The sequence below is a fragment of the Onychomys torridus genome, chromosome 22, assembly GCF_903995425.1.
Source record: "Onychomys torridus chromosome 22, mOncTor1.1, whole genome shotgun sequence".
Lineage (NCBI taxonomy): Eukaryota > Metazoa > Chordata > Mammalia > Rodentia > Cricetidae > Onychomys > Onychomys torridus.
The window spans coordinates 11,277,338-11,293,252 of NC_050464.1; positions in this window are offsets into that span (position 1 = coordinate 11,277,338).

Here is a 15,915-nt window from a genome sequence, read left to right on the forward strand (position 1 = left end):
AGTTCAAGGTTAGCCTAAACTACACAAAACACAAGGGGAGGTATGGTTACAGAGCATCCTTGCTATGTGAGTGAAGAAGGGTGGGCTGAAAGTGCCACCTACAGGCAGGCTGCTTTTTGATCTACATTCTTTCCACAGTCCTGGCATCTGAGGGCTCTGAGCATTGTACATCAACTTCTTGGCCATAGATTATGCAGTAAACCAAGGCCCTTGCTCAGTGCTGCCTGCTAAGCTAGCAAGAGAAGTGTGCAGACATGATGGCTTCCAATGACTTCTCAAGAATGTATTGTGGGGCTGGTGATGTAGCCTGGAGGTAGAGCACTTACCTAGCATATGCAAAGTCCTGGGTTCAAAAACCCATACTTGGGGTGGGGGTGGGGGTAATTACTGTTTGCACTACTGGGGCACTTCACTTGGTGGTATAATAGCAGTGTTAACTATCCACCCGAGTGCGTGTGAGTTAATTCTGAAACATATAAACTGGGTGTGGCTGCACACACTCAGCACTCAGGAGGGAGGATCAGAAACTCAAGGTCCCTCATGGCTACATGGAGAGTTTGGTGTTCTCTTGGACTACATGAGACTTTGTCTTTTATTTATTTATTTGGTTGGTTGATTGGTTGGTTGGATAGTTGGTTGGTTTTATGATCCTATCACTGGAAAGGCTGAGACAGGAAGATCAAAATTTCTAGGATAGCTTGGACTACAAAGTAAGTGTGGGGAGCCGCCATTGTAAGATGGTGCCGACTTCCTGACGGCTTTGCTGTAAACAACTCCATATTTGGCTGTGCTTGCTGGGCTGCGCGCCTCGAGGCTTGCGCATGCACATATATGGTAATTTGGCCTTATGTCCTCAGCCTATCCCATGGCTCCCCATGCTTGCACTCTGGCAGGATCCAATCACAGACTGACCCTTTTGCTTGGTTCCCTATATAAGCAGCTGCCTTTTGGTTCTTGGGGCCCCTCACCTCCCGCTCTCCCTCAATCAAGAGGCGCTCCAATAAAGTGTGATCTGAGAAGAATCCTCAAATGGTGGTCGTTCTTCCTCGCTGGTCGAGGAGCTCGCCGCAAGTAAGATCCTACCATAATAAAACAAGAGGTCATCAAAGGCAGAGCTTTTCATCAGAGACAAGCCAACTTCAGATGACAACTCCAGTTCATAATAACAACGTAAAAAAAAATTGCTAGGCATGGTGGTGTACACCCAAATCCTAGAACTCATGAGACAGGCAAGAGGATCTCTGAGTTCAAAGCCAGCCTTGTTTACAGAGTGTGTCCAGGACAGTCAGTGGCTACGTAGAGAAAGCCTGTCTTGAAAAACCAAACAAACAAACAAATGAAAGAAATTAAAAACAGGATCTCATGTAGTCCAAGAGAACATCAAACACCCTATGTAGCCAAGAGTGACCTTGAGTTTCTGATTCTTCTTCCTCTACCTCCTGAGTGCTGAGTGTGTGCAACCACACCCAGTTTATATGTTTCATGACAAAGACACACCGGGTGATAATTATCACTGCTGTTGACACATGGGATGCACAAAGTTGGACATAGAACCACATGTAGCAGATGGAGCAAGCTCATCCTTCAAATGACCCTGTTCAGATTCCAGTACCATGTTAGAAAGCTGGGTAGGATGGGGGCATAGGATGGGGAGCCCCTAGAACTCTGGTGTGGAGGACTCACAGAATGAAGGGTGTCTACCAGCCAGGGGAAGTAGCATGCTCCATGTTTAGTGACTGTGTCTGTCACACTGTGTGACATTACAAACTCCAACACACACATGCATAAAAACATGACTTTCTCCTAGCACTTGCCCCTTTCTGTCTCTTCTTCTCTTCTCTCTCCCTTTCTCATTTCTCAGCCCTTATCCCTTCTTCCCTTCTCCCAAAAAAATCTTCTATGTGAGTGCTGTTTGTATGGTGTTGTGTCTCTCTCTCTCACTCACTGTGGGGTCCCTTGGCTCCAAACCACCAAGGCCACCACCTGCCATTTTTAAATTATAGCACTCAGTATCTCATTGCCAGAGAGTATTTCTTTCATCTCTTTACTTTCCCTTCTGCCTGAGTGGCAACTCCCAAGACTGAGGTGGCAGGTTAAGCCCCACCCTCCCCAGTGAGGATTCACTCCAGCCACTCAGGACATAAAAAGGAGAGAACTCTTCAATAGTAACGCACGTCCTGTTCTGGTTAACACCCAAAGAGAAGGTGGCCCTGTACAGAAATTCTTTGCACCTTATACAGATTTTGAGCTAGAATATTTCACATGAACCTGTAAATCTCTTTTAGGTCCTACCCTCAAGCTACACTTTGAGCAGTGAAACAGGTTTCACAGAGACGGAAATTGGGGTCATGCTGTCTGCCTGGCAGAATCAAGTTCTTTGAGACAGGGTTTCTCTGTGTAACAGTCCCAGCTGTCCTGGAACTCACTCTGTAGACCAGGCTGGTCAAACTCACAGAGACCCACCTGCCTCTGCCTCCCCAATGCTGGGATTAAAGACACGTGCCAGCACCACTGGCTAGAATTCTGTTCATTTTGATGAGGGACAGAGAGGGTCTAATGGGCCACCATAAGCCGTGGCTCCTCCCATTTCCTAAGAAAGTTTATTGGAAAATCCTTTATGATTCCAGTTTATTACTTCCATTTTCTCCTCCACCAAGAGTCACCTTTAATACAGAACAAGAGAGGTAGGTAAAAGACAGTTGACCCGAGAAGAGAAAGGAGTCCCTCACCCTGAAATCTAGTTCAGGACATCTGTCGTCTGAGAGTCAGGAAGCACCAATACACCGAAAGGTACAAGCCTGAGCTGAAACCTTAACTGGGAATCATTCCTTCTCTCTGCTCACTCTGACTTTCTGCAACAAGGTTGGCTGTACCTGGGTGGAGGTGGCGGCTCCCCACCTCCCAAAAACAGGAAATACAAGAAGAATTCTGTGACTTTTCATTACCCGCCAAAGGACAATAGGATCTTCAGGCCTCCCCATTGCCTCCATGAAGATTAGGGAATTCTCTGGAAATGAAACCAGGAGGCGGCCACACAGCTCGGCACTGTCGCCTCTGAGGCACAATCCTTGAAGGCTCTTTAGCCAGGCTGACTGCATTGGCCCCTCCCTCTGCATCGAAAGGCGGTCCTGGAGCAAGCTGGTGGTTTGCAATTTCCCCTCTGCCTTCTTGGGTTGTGCAAACAGATATGGTAAATCTACCTACTTTTTATCCAGCCAACGGCCAGTTGTCAATTCGTTTCAGAGACTCAGCGATAAACTCTGAGGGTAGAGAGGGGTTTTTCCCATCTACCACAGCAGCCACACTCACAGATCTGTCTCTCAGTGAATACTGACTGAACTGGACGAACACATTTTGGTATGTGGGGCTGGAGAGATGGTTCAGCAAGCAAGAGCATTGGCTGTTGTTCTTCCAAGAGGTCGGAGTTTGATTCCCAGGACCTATATGAGGACTCAGCTGTCTGGAACTCCAGTTCAGGGACCCGATGCCCGCTTCTGGCCTCTGAGGTCATTGCACACACATGTGCACAGATAAAGATGCAGGTGAAACACCCATAAAAGTAAAGAGAAAATTCAAATAAGCTAACTTTTAAAAATTGGTAGCTGGGGGGTTGGGGATTTAGCTCAGTGGTAGAGTGCTTGCTTAGCAAGCACAAGGCCCTGGGTTTGGTCCTCAGCTCCTGCAAAAAAAAAAAAAAAAAAAAAAAAAATTGGTAGCCAGGTGGTGATGGCACACGCCTTTAATCCCAGCATTCGGGAAGCAGAGGCAGGCAAATCTCTGTGAGTTCAAGGACAGCCTGGGCTACAGAGGGAGTTCCAGGAAAGGTGCAAAGCTACACAGAGAAACCCTGTCTAAAAAAACAAAAAAAATGGTTTGGAAAGCTGGAAGTGGTGGTGCGGGCCTTTAATCCCAGGGCACAGGAAGCAAATATAGGTGGATATCAGTGAGTCTTAGGCTACGCTGGTCTACAAAGTGAGTTCCAGTTCAGTTCAGGGCTACACAGAGAACCCCTGTGTAGGAAACGAAACAAGCTGGGTGGTGGTGGCACACAACTTTAATCCCAGTACTTGGGAGGCAGAGACAGGCGGATCTCTATGGGTTTGAGGCCAGCCTGGGCTACAGAGTGAGTTGCTTGCTAGGCCAGTGCTCTCCCACTGAGCTAAGTCCCCAACCCTGCTTCTGATGTTTTTCAATCTTGCATCTAAGCTGTTAATGCACAATATGCTGGATACACAGACAAGGAGCTTCCCTTAAGCATTTAGGAGGGTGGAATCTCGCAGGGAATTAGCATAGGGATGATATCAATGTCAAGGTCAGCAAGCAATGCAACAGTTACCCAAAATGGGAGCCAGGGCCCTACAGGTCCCCGCCTATAACTAAAAAATGAGCTTCTGACTTAGGTTGCGTGGGAAGTCAGCAGGTCACCTTACCAGTCATGGAGACACCTGTCCAGGCCACACAGTTGTTCTGTCTTAGGTTTGTGAGTGCCCCCCAGGAATTACCCATCTTTGAATACTCATTATCATACAGGCTCAATTGGACACACACCTTTTTATCCCAGAAAGTGAGCCTTTAATCCCAGGGAGTGATGGTAGAAATCAGAAAGGTATATAAGACCCCAAACTAGAAGCATTTGGTTGGTTTAGCTTTTGCAGCAGTTCAGTTGAGACCAATTCAGATAAGGACACAGAAGCTTCCAGTCTGAGGAAACAGGATCAGGTGTGGAACTGGCAAGGTGTTGTAGCTGTGGCTTGTTCTGCTTCTCTGATCTTCCAGCACTCACCATGATAACTGGCCTCAGGTTGGATTTTGTTAATAAGAACATTTAAGTTTTCTGCTACAGCGCTCTTTCAGCCCTGAGCCTTACCAGGCGCTGGAGGATGAAGAAGTATTCCAGTCCACCTTGGGTGGTGGCACAGGCCTTTAATCCCAGCTCTGGTTAAACAGTCCTGGCTGTCCTGGAACTTGCTCTGTAGACCAGGCTTGCCTCAACATCAGAGATCCTTATGAGTGCTGGGATTAAAGGTGTGTGCCACCATGCACAGTGACAGGATGTTATTATAAGGCCCTTCTTTTTATGACCTCAAACTGGCTATGCAGTGGTGGATGAACTTGGATTCCTGATCTAGGTGCAGGCATTCCAAGTATTTGCCATTATGACCGGCAAGTACTTCTTCCAATGTTTGTTTTTCCTTTAAATAAGCTAAGATGTGACATCAGGAGATTTGCTGTCCTTTTTTAAAGGATATATATTTACCTTGTGCAATGGTGTTTGGCATGCACGTATGTCTGTGTGAGGATGTAGGATCCCTTATAACTGCAGTTGCTGTCATGTGGGTGCTGGGGACTGAACCTGGAACCTCTGGAACAGCAGCCAGTGCTCTTAAGGGCTGAGCCATCTTTCCAGTGTGATGAGTCTTTCTCTGTCCCGCCAGTCAGCTCCCAAATAATGACAGAGACTTCTAAATAATTATGAAAGCTCAGACTTACCTTAGGTTTGTAACTATAACTTAATTCATTTCTATTCATCTACGTTCTGTCACGTACAGCTAATCCTCCTTCTTCCATGTGTCCTGACATCTCTCCCACCTAGATTCATCTCCCTGGAAATCCCACCTATACTGCCTGCCTAGCTATTGGCCACTCAGCATTTTATTACACCAATCCCAGCAAATACTTCTTCACACAGTGTATGACTGTCCCACACCACTCCGGCCATATGCTTTGATGTCTTAATTGACAGCTGTTAGATCTTTTCCTGACCTCTGACTACCTTTAGATGAGGAACATTAGCCAGGCTGCTGGAAGGATTGCTTTCAAGGCAGCCTGGCTGCCTGCACACTCCACAGTCACCTTGAGAAGAAAAACCATGGCTACAAACAGGAGCTGTGTCTCAGGGGATAGAGTACCTACCTGCCTAGTTAGTATTCACAAAACCCTGGGTTCCCTCCCCAGCACCACGTGAGTCAGACTTGGTGGTTCATGCCTACATACCACTCCCTGGGGAGGTAGAGACAGGAGGATTGTAAGTTCCAGGTCATCCTTGGCTACACAGTTTATTTGAGGTCAACCAGGGATACATGGGACCTTGTCTTAAAATACCAAACACAAACATCTTAAAATCTCAATTAGACAAAGAAATGTGCTAAAGGCCAGAAAATGAGAAGAGAGAGAGAGAGAGAGAGAGAGAGAGAGAGAGAGAGAGAGAGAGTGTGTGTGAGTGTGTGTCTATAGTGTGTATGTATTCAGGGATAGTGCTGACTGTATCATTTAATGGCAGCAGCAGCTGAAAGGAAGCCCAGTTTGTCGGAAGGAAGTGACCATCAGATGGGAACACTGTGGGTCATAGAATCTGGTGATCTCCATTGTGGCTGAAGAAAGCTGCCTTGTGTCCATCTGCAGAACTCTTGTTGATTGTATCTGCTTGCATGTGTGACAGGTATCCTGGTATGCTGGGACAAAGAGGTGTTCTAAATTTGCAGAGTGAACATTTAAGACCAACAGCTCAAACTTCAAAATTATTTTAGATTGTTATGAATTTAGAATGAGATATATTTATGTTGTGATTGGATGTTTTGCCTGCATATCTGCCTATCTTGCAGTGTCCTCAGAGGCCAGAAAGTGGATGTTAGATTCCCATGACTTGAATTACACATATGGTCGCTAGGATTTGGAAAAGTTTCCCACGACTTTTTTTAATTTAGTTTTTGAGACAGAATTTCCTTGTGTAGCCCTGGCTATAAGGGCCCACACTATATAGACCAGGCTAGCCTCAATCCTGGAGGTTCCACTTGCCTCTGCCTCCTGAGAGCTGGGATTAAAGGTGTGTACTACCACTGCCCAGTTATCACCATGCTTCCTTTCCTATGTCCTTGCCGCTGGTGCAGCTATTTATGATAGACTGAGTTGGAAGTAAGGATGCTAACAGTAACAAACTAAATAAAGGTGGTTTCTAAGGAAGCCCCCAGCTGTTTCAGGAAAGACAGCCCAGGACAGTCCACAGACAAAGAGAGCAATAACAGAGACCACAGCTGTTAGGGAAGAAGACAGGTTCATTTAATGGCCATGTTTGGACACCTACTAGGTCAAAGGCAGCAAAGCCAGGCAAACTGTAGCTAAGGGTTATCTGTGTTGATTAGGGTTTTATCAACTTGCCAACAAGCTGGGTTATCTGGGAAAAGATCCTCCATTGAGAAAACACTTTCATGAGATTGCCTGTGGACTAGTCTGTAGAGGCATTTTCCTTTTTTTAGAGTAATTTTACATTTCTTTCTTCCTTTCTTTCGTCTTCCTTCCTTCTGTTCTTGTTTTCTTTCTTTCTGTCATTCATAATTTCTTCCTTCCCTTTTCTCTCTTTCTTTCTTTTCTGAGACAAGGTCTCTCTATGTAGCCCTGGCAGTCCCATAGACAAGGCTGTTGTTCAAGGGTAACATTGTAGTCCCACCATTACAGTCAAAGCTACAAACACATACATGACAACTGGTCAGCTCCTGCAAGGAATCCCCCACTTCTACAACCAGGCCACACTCTCAGAGGTAGGTGCCAAATCCTAGCCCTCCCCTACATCCATAGCTCCATTCATGGGGCTAAGGGAAAACTCCTTGGACTCACAGCCTGGAGAGGATTCCAATAGGCCTGCTTGCATGACTGTTTGTATATGTGCATATGTGCATGCTTGTGTTTATATGTTTGTATGTGTAACCTGGTGTGTTGCTTTTCAGGAGAAGCTACCTAGCAGATCATAAAACCTACCCATGTTTGTGTATGTGGAACATTGGTTGTTAGGGTAGAGACAGATACCTGACCTGACACTTGCCTTATATGAATATGGGAGCTGTGCCTGGGGTGTTTGCTGTAGGTGAGGGGGTTCCTAGCAGGATGTCATACCTAGCCCTGTGTATGGCACTTTACTGTGTGGCAGTGGGTCTCTAGGAGGTCATGATATCTAGCTGTGTATGAGGAATACTGGCTGTAGGACCTAGCAGAAGCTGACACCTAGCCCTGTTTGGAAGGCTTTGGCTCTAATGCAGTTGGCAATCAAACAGATCCTGTCACATAACAGCACTAGTGTGTGTGTCCGTGTGTGTATTTGTGGATGATGGGGTGGCTTTGTGGGTAATGGAGGCAATTCTTTGAAAGACGAGTAAAATGTCATGTATTTGGGAGTCTTTGGATCTAGGCAAGTATATACCTAAAGGGACATGGGGTTAGATGTTTATGTATAAATGTGTTTGTGTGTGTGTGTGTGTGTGTGTGTGTGTGTGTGTGTGTGTGTGTGTTTGTAAGAGAGGACAGGAAGAGAGAAGAGAGAGCTAGAGAGAGAGAGAGAGAGAGAGAGAGAGAGAGAGAGAGAGAGAGAGAGAGAAACTGTAGGTAATGGACATCTAGCAGGAGAAACACCTAGTATGCATTGGGCTTTGGCTCTATGTAGGATACCTCATAGGACCTAACACCTAGATATATATGGATACTTGTTTGTTGTATGTGGGATACCTCTACCTCACAGGACTTAACACCTAGAAGTATATGTGGGTCTTTCCTTGTATGGTGGCAGTCTTCTAGGACCTGACAGCTAGCTGAGTGTACATTGAGTTTGTGAAGGCGTTTGTAAGAGCACGTGTGGCTGAGAGTGTTTCTGAGGGTGTGACTGTGTATCTAGCATTTGATTGTAGGAGAGGGTGAGCATACTGGTTAACTAGCTGTGTAAGAGTATTGCACTTTGAATACAGGAAAAGTGGTATGTATCAGGATCTGACACCTACCCCTGAATAGACAGCTTTGTCCTTTATGGAGTGGGAAGAGCAGAACCTGTCCTCAGTCTGTCTGTCTGTCTGTCTGGTTCTGTATCTCTCTCTCTCTCTCTCTCTCTCTCTCTCTCTCTCTCTCTCTCCTATCTCTCTCTCTCTCTGGTTTTGTCTCTGTCTCTCTCTGTGTATGTGTTTGGCTGTAGGAGATGGAAACCTAGAAGTGCAGCACACAGATGGCTATGTGGAAATAGGGCTTTGGTTGAATGGGGAAATACCTTGAAGGACATGAGAGCTGGATGGGCATTCATGAGAACTACGTGGGATCATACAAGCAGGAGTGACTGAGTGTGTTTGTGAGTGTGTGGCTGTGCACCAGGCATTTGACAATAGGGAAGGGGTACCATTTCTAATAAATTAGCTGTGTAACAGTATGGTCCTTTGGATGTAGGGGAAGAGGTGACCAACAGATCTGACATCTAGCTCTGTGTGTGGCACTGCTGTAGCTGAGGTGATTCCTATCAGGAATGTGACCTAACCATGTATGTATATGTGATGTAAGGGAAGACACATATTAGACCCTGACACTTGTGTTATATGTATATGGAGGGCTGTGTTTGGCCTCTGTGGCAGCAGGTGAGGGGATACTAGGAAACACCAGATACCCAGTCCTGTGCATGGGGCTTTAGTCATTGTGTTGTTGATCTCTTGGGGGACACCCTACCCAACTGTGTACAGGAGCATTTTCTTGAATGGAGAGTTGACCTAGCAGGATCTGACACCTAGGCTTGTGTGTTGTGTGTTTGAATCTGGCTGTAGAAGACAGGATTCACAGTAGCACCTGACACCTAGAAATTTGGGGGTGGGTCAATATAAGTGTATGGACACCTTACAGACAATGACACCTAGTCTCATTGACAAAGAAAAAACTTGGATTCTCAATACATTAAAAGTAAAGTCAAATTCCTCCCCTAGGCCTATATTTGTCCAGTTCCATATTTCTTGTTTTCTACCCTTTTCTCCAAAATCCTTCAAGTCTATATTTTGAAAATACTCTCTCTGATCAACTTCATTAATAATATACTAACTCTGGAGTTCTATTTACCTAGTCACTGAAAGCAGTCTCCAAGAAAATGCAGCACAACTTCTGACCAATCACTACTATGTACAAGTGCATGCCCATGTACGAGCACACACACACACACACACACACACACACACAAACACTCTTCCTTATAACATCATCATCTTTAGCACTGCTCCTCATACACTACTACTGAATAGACATGACTAGAAACCCCCAGTTTCCTACATAGACAGCTACATGTCATGTCGTATGGAATCTAGACAGATCCCAACTGCTGCCACCCAGCATACACTCTTGTGTTCATAAGACACACTGCAGAGCATCGCCCTGCTTCTCCCACAGAGACTCATTCCACTATCGGGAACTGCCCCCATGACAGACCTTACTAGCTACTGCCCCCCCAGGCCTTCTTCCAAACCTACCCATGTACCACTAGGTACCAGGACCCTGCTGGACACTCCTACCCCTGCCATATAGCCTGAAGCACACTGCTTGGTTTCAGGTTTTGCTGGACACCTACCCGAGGCCTGGATCCCCTACTGTGTATCACATTCTCAGGACTCTCCAGCGCTAACTCGGACATTGTACATGGTAACAGGAATCATCTAGTAAGTTTCTCCCCCTACACACATACTGCTGCCGCAAAAGCACTTCTGATTTTCAGCTGTGCTTACAACCAGCCACTGTTTAGTAGTGTATGATGTCAACAGAGTGGTGCTATTTTTGATAAGGCTTGAAGCCCATTATTGTAATTACACACAATATGTTTCAATAGTATATATGCATATATACACTTCAATGACTGAAATCTTCACAAGTGGTATAAGTGTCTGGTACCAGGAATCTTGCATATGTCAGTTATGAATTTATCTAGCAGAGCCTTTAAGATTGCAGTGTTCATTGGGCCTGTAGTGAATATCGGGGGTAAGGGTGTGTGTCAACATTTTCTGATACCTAGCATGTCATGTGTGATGAAGCCTGGTGCTCAAGTGACCCTGACATGCAGCATTTTATATGCACTGTGGTTTGGACAGGGGTTAATGTCCACCATGGCCCAGATATGAGCAGTAGAGCCTGAGACCCAGCATATTGCAAAGCATAAGAAGGAATCCAGAAGAAGCTGATGCCTAGTATTGTGTATGTGTCTTCAGCAGAAGAAGGATGTCCAGCAATGCTAATTCTAGGTTTGTGCAAGATCTGACAGGAGGAGAAGGTCCCAGCATGGTCTAATAACTGTCGACTATTGTGGGTTATGAGGTCAAACTGGACCTGGTACCTACAAGTGGATGTGTGGTCACAGGGGTGGTGGAATGTTCAATGTGTTTGATGATAACTGAATGTCAGAGGGGAGCAGTGGAATTTCGGGGTTTATGCTTTGCACAATCCCTACTGAGTATGTGTGAGCTTATAACTGAGCAGTGTCCAAGTTCTGATCATTCATTTTGAAGTAGCTTGGCAGTGTGCTATGTGAAGTGTAAGTGAGCTTGACACTTAAGTGTGTGTGTGACGCATTGAGGGTGTCAGCAGAGCCTGACAACTACCAGTGCATGTGAGTCAGCTGCAGGGTGATGTTTGCATCCCAGGCATTCAGCTAGCCTCACAGGAGTTGCCATGGGGTGTTGCAATGCTCAGCAGGTCTGATATCCACCAGCAATGTATGGGTTGATGGACTGGAGTGTCCTGGGGACCTAATACTAACATGGTAGATTGTGCTGGTCAGGTGTGATATCCAAGAGGGCCTGAACCCTAGCGGTGTATGTGGAACTTCAGTGGTATTAGGGTGTCACGTAGGGTCCAATATGAAGAGAGTATTTGATTACAGTGGCAAGAGAGTGTCTTCTATAGCCTGACAAAAAGCTGTTAATAGGAGATTATGTGGATGACATTTGGGATCCACACCTAGGAATACATGTGAGGTGTGTGTGTGAGTGTTTGTTCAGGAAGGCCTGATACCTAGCAGTCAATGTGTGATGTGGCTGGAAGTCGTGCATGGCCTATACTTAGAAGTAAGTGTATTAGACGGTTTTTTGTTTTGTTTTGTTTTGTTTTGTTTTGTGTGTGTGTTGTGTGTATGTGTGTATGTGTGTGTGTGTGTGTGAGAGAGAGAGAGAGAGAGACAGAGAGACAGAGAGAGAGAGAGAGAGAGAGAGAGAGAGAGAGATGAAGAGAGGCAGAGAGAGATGTAGGGGTTGATTATCACGGTCTGACAGCTGGTAGTGCAGGTGAAGTGGTATGGATGTACTGTCCCACACTGCATGATACCTAGTGTTGTAGGTCAGTGCAGGAAGATTCCAGGAGTCTTTGAACCAAGCAGTAACTGTGTATCCTTGCCAGGAGGTAAAGTGTCCAACAGGGCCTGATACTTTTCACTATGTCTTAGTACATGGTGGTGGGAGGTATGTCTAGCATGGTGGGACAGATGAAGAGAATTGAATATCTAGTCCTAATACCTAGAGATCTATGTGGTGAGTGTCAGTGAGGGGAATCCTTCATGTCCTTACACTGACACTGTATGGAAGTTGTTAACAAGGGGTGGGCCATCCAAAGCACGTGTGTGTATCTAAGTGTCAGACCTGCTGCTTTTCCCAGCCGACTGAACCATCCAGAAGTGTGTTATCAGATCAGCTGGACAGCTCATCTCCATCCCACACAATGTGATAGGTTTCAGCCCTCTTCACACACACTAAACCTTCACCTCCTCATAGCCACACAACATTCACTGTCACGGATTTGTTGTCTGCTGGGATGGGCCAGGCTCTCTCTAATTGTCCTAGGTGAGTGTCTTCTTCATCCAGGCTCCAGCCTCTGTATTTTCATGGCTGGTTGCAGCCAGGCTCCTGAGTCCACAGTTCATCTTCTCCGTGTTATTACTGATCCTCCTCTCTATGAGACTGGAATATATGTGGTCATCTTCCATCACTTTATGTGAACATTATAATGTTTGTATTTGGAGTCAATGGAAATGGTGACAGTGTTCAGTTTTTCATGTGTTCCTTATTCCTTGTTTTTAAATCTTCTTTTGTAGTCATTTGTGGACAAGTCATTTCTCTCTGTTGATTTTCCTGGGTGTGTTAAAAAAAAAAAAAAGCTGGCAGGATTCAGCTGGGTCTATTTCTGAACTTTCTGTTCTGTTCCCCGTGTCTAGTCTCCATTACTTCCCTGAATCCCTTTGTGGATCTCTGAGGCTTGGTGGGAAGTCCTGGAAGAAGAAGATCGGGGTCTGGAGGGATCTCTCCGGTCCTCTGCCATCTCTTCTAGATTTATGTCCAGTTGGTTGTTCAATCTTCTGTTTGTGCATGACACTAGATTTTACTGTGTGTAGAGGAAGTGCAGCCATCTATCACCTTTAGAATAACAACTGGTAGCACCTGAGATCTCATATAGCTTTGGATTTCCCTCCTACAGGGGTCAAATCATTCTGAATGCCAATTTATAAAAATTATGTTAGAATTCCAATTAAACACTTTAGTATTTCTTTGTAAATTGTCTCTGTCTAATACCACTCAGAGATGGGCTGAGGATGTGACCTCAAGTTCTGCCTCTTCATGTTAGTGGAGGCCTGGGAGAGGTGATCCATGGATACTGCCCTTCTCAGGAGATCTACTCTAGAGTTCAGGAAGAAGAGCACATTTAATTGCCAAGGCTCCTCTGACATATTTCTTTTCTTGCTCAGGCATGTTTTCTGCATTATCTGTGAGGACAGAGAGGTATAGGTGACTTTCTGAACTGTCAAAATGCAAAGGGGTCTAAGTTGGGTAAGGATTCAAACACTAAGTACACACTGGGAGGCTTCCACTGTGGGACTCTCCTGATGATTTCCCAGATCTTGTTGATAATTTGGGGTGGTTGTCCATACTTGGATGGTGGAAGAGCAACCATGTCATTGCCCTCCACAGCATGTCCTCCTGTTGCAGTGTGGGACCTCTTGTTCCTCTACAGCTCAGACAATGCATGCTAGTGTGCTAGGAAGGGGAGGTGAGAGGCATGCTCTTTTCCCACCATGTCACTAATGATCAGTGTGCACATAGTCAGGACAGGAATTCTCGGGGTCCAGGATTAGGGATATGTCCAGGCACCTATAAGAAAAAGCTTATGTCAGACAGGAAAGACTCATTTACCACCCTAGACCTGTTTTATTCAGAAAATAGATGTTATATTTCTGGTGGAGTTCAGGACCTAATGAGGCAGGAATCACGTCCCTTTTCTTCCTATGTGACCTTCCTCAAGGAGAACTTAGTGGGATCTCCAGGGAAAGCCCCGATTGCAGGGACTCACTGAACACTTGCCTTGGTGAGACAGGATGCACATATGGAGAAGATGAGGTTTGTCTGAAAATATCCACCAGAAACAGGAGATCTGAGGAGAAAAGGATGGTCCATGAGAGTTCTGGAGTTAACTTTGGAGACTACAAGAGACCCAGGCTATTACAACATTAGTCATCTTATCTGTGTCAATGACCTGGGAGTAATTTAAACAGTCCCACCCAGTCAGGCTATGTCCAAAAGAGCAACCTACCCGGCATCACTTGGACTCACTTTTCTCCACTGGGAGGTGAGTTATTACTGAAGAACTTTGGGGTAGTGTGTGTAAAGGTCTTGGTACAAATGGCATATATTGTCTGCACCTGTTCCTGCTTCCAACAGGGGGCAGGCAATGGGGAGAGGAAAGTTGAAGTGTGTGAACCTGATCATAAGCTAACTTCTCTCACATAACCATCTAAAAGCCACCACATGCTCCCTGCAGTGGCCAGCAATATGAAAAGTTCACATTATACTCACCAGGCCTCTTGTGCATCAACTCTGAGAGTCACATTCTTAAAGACCATCATTACCAGGCTTAGAGTCCTGGTCCACATGAAATCTAGTACCCAAGACTCCCTTCCACAGGCTGGTTTCAGTTCAGTGCACCAGGGTGAAGCCTGTCTTAGTGGTCACTCCCTGACAAGCAGACCAGGCATGTGCTGAGGAGCAAGCAGGTCATTGTCTGTTGGCTAGTTTCCCAAACTAGGTTGTGTGAATCCCATGCTCCAGGATCTGGAACCCAACACAAACTAAGTCAGTGGCCAGTGACAGAATGGATGTCACAACATACAGGTGTGAGAAGATGTTCATCACCTTTGATTCAAATTGTTCGTCCTCATTGATTTTAGGTTCAGAGAGGAGAGATTGCTACCACACCAAGTTACCTCAATATCCCTCTGTTGCCATGTAATTGTTTCTCTCTCTCTCTCTCTCTCTCTCTCTCTCTCTCTCTCTCTCTCTCTCTCTCTCTCTCTCTCTTCTCCCCCCCTTGGTCCTCTGTATCCAAATCTCTATGACTATCTACCCTTTTGATTGAGGCAGACCTGCCTGAGCAGCCTCATTCTTCCTAACTTCTAAGCCAGAATCAAATTTAGACCAGAAACCCAAAACTAATCACCGACTACAGGCTGTTATATAGTGATCTCAGTGATGCCTTCAGCCATGTGCTACACAGATGAGCACTGGCATTCATCCCCAACAGAGTGGCCATGCTTCACTGCGTGGAGAGGCTGTCTGCCTATCACGTGCTCCTGACAACACTTTAGACAGTTATCCCAACAGGACAAACAAACAAACAGCCTATCTGGAAGCCATAGTTCTATGGTCAACAAGGCTGTCTACGTCTGACCACTGTGCCCAGTGTGACCTGGGTACAAAGTAGTTGTAAGTGTGCTGACCACACCTCTGATCACTGTGCCCTAGGTTAGGTAAGCCCTACTCACTTTCAAATTGGAGCAAAGTCCCAGCATTCCATCCAAAGTGGTACCCATTTTCCTCCAGCTTGCTGTCACGTTCCTGTTAGGAGACAAATATGGTTCTGATTAAACTCCCTACAGTGAGACCCCTTCACAAATTCATAAACTAGTCCAACATGCAGGAGAAATGTTTCTTTACTGATGGGCGGGATTCAGGGATAAATGAGGCTGCAAATCCAACAGCAAAGAAGGGAGGGAGAGGAAAGAGAGGCAGGAGCTTCTTGTCCTCACACGGGGAGACATTTCACAAGGACCAGACACCTAAGGGTGGACAGATGAATGAGCACTGCTAGTGATTCCCCAGCAGA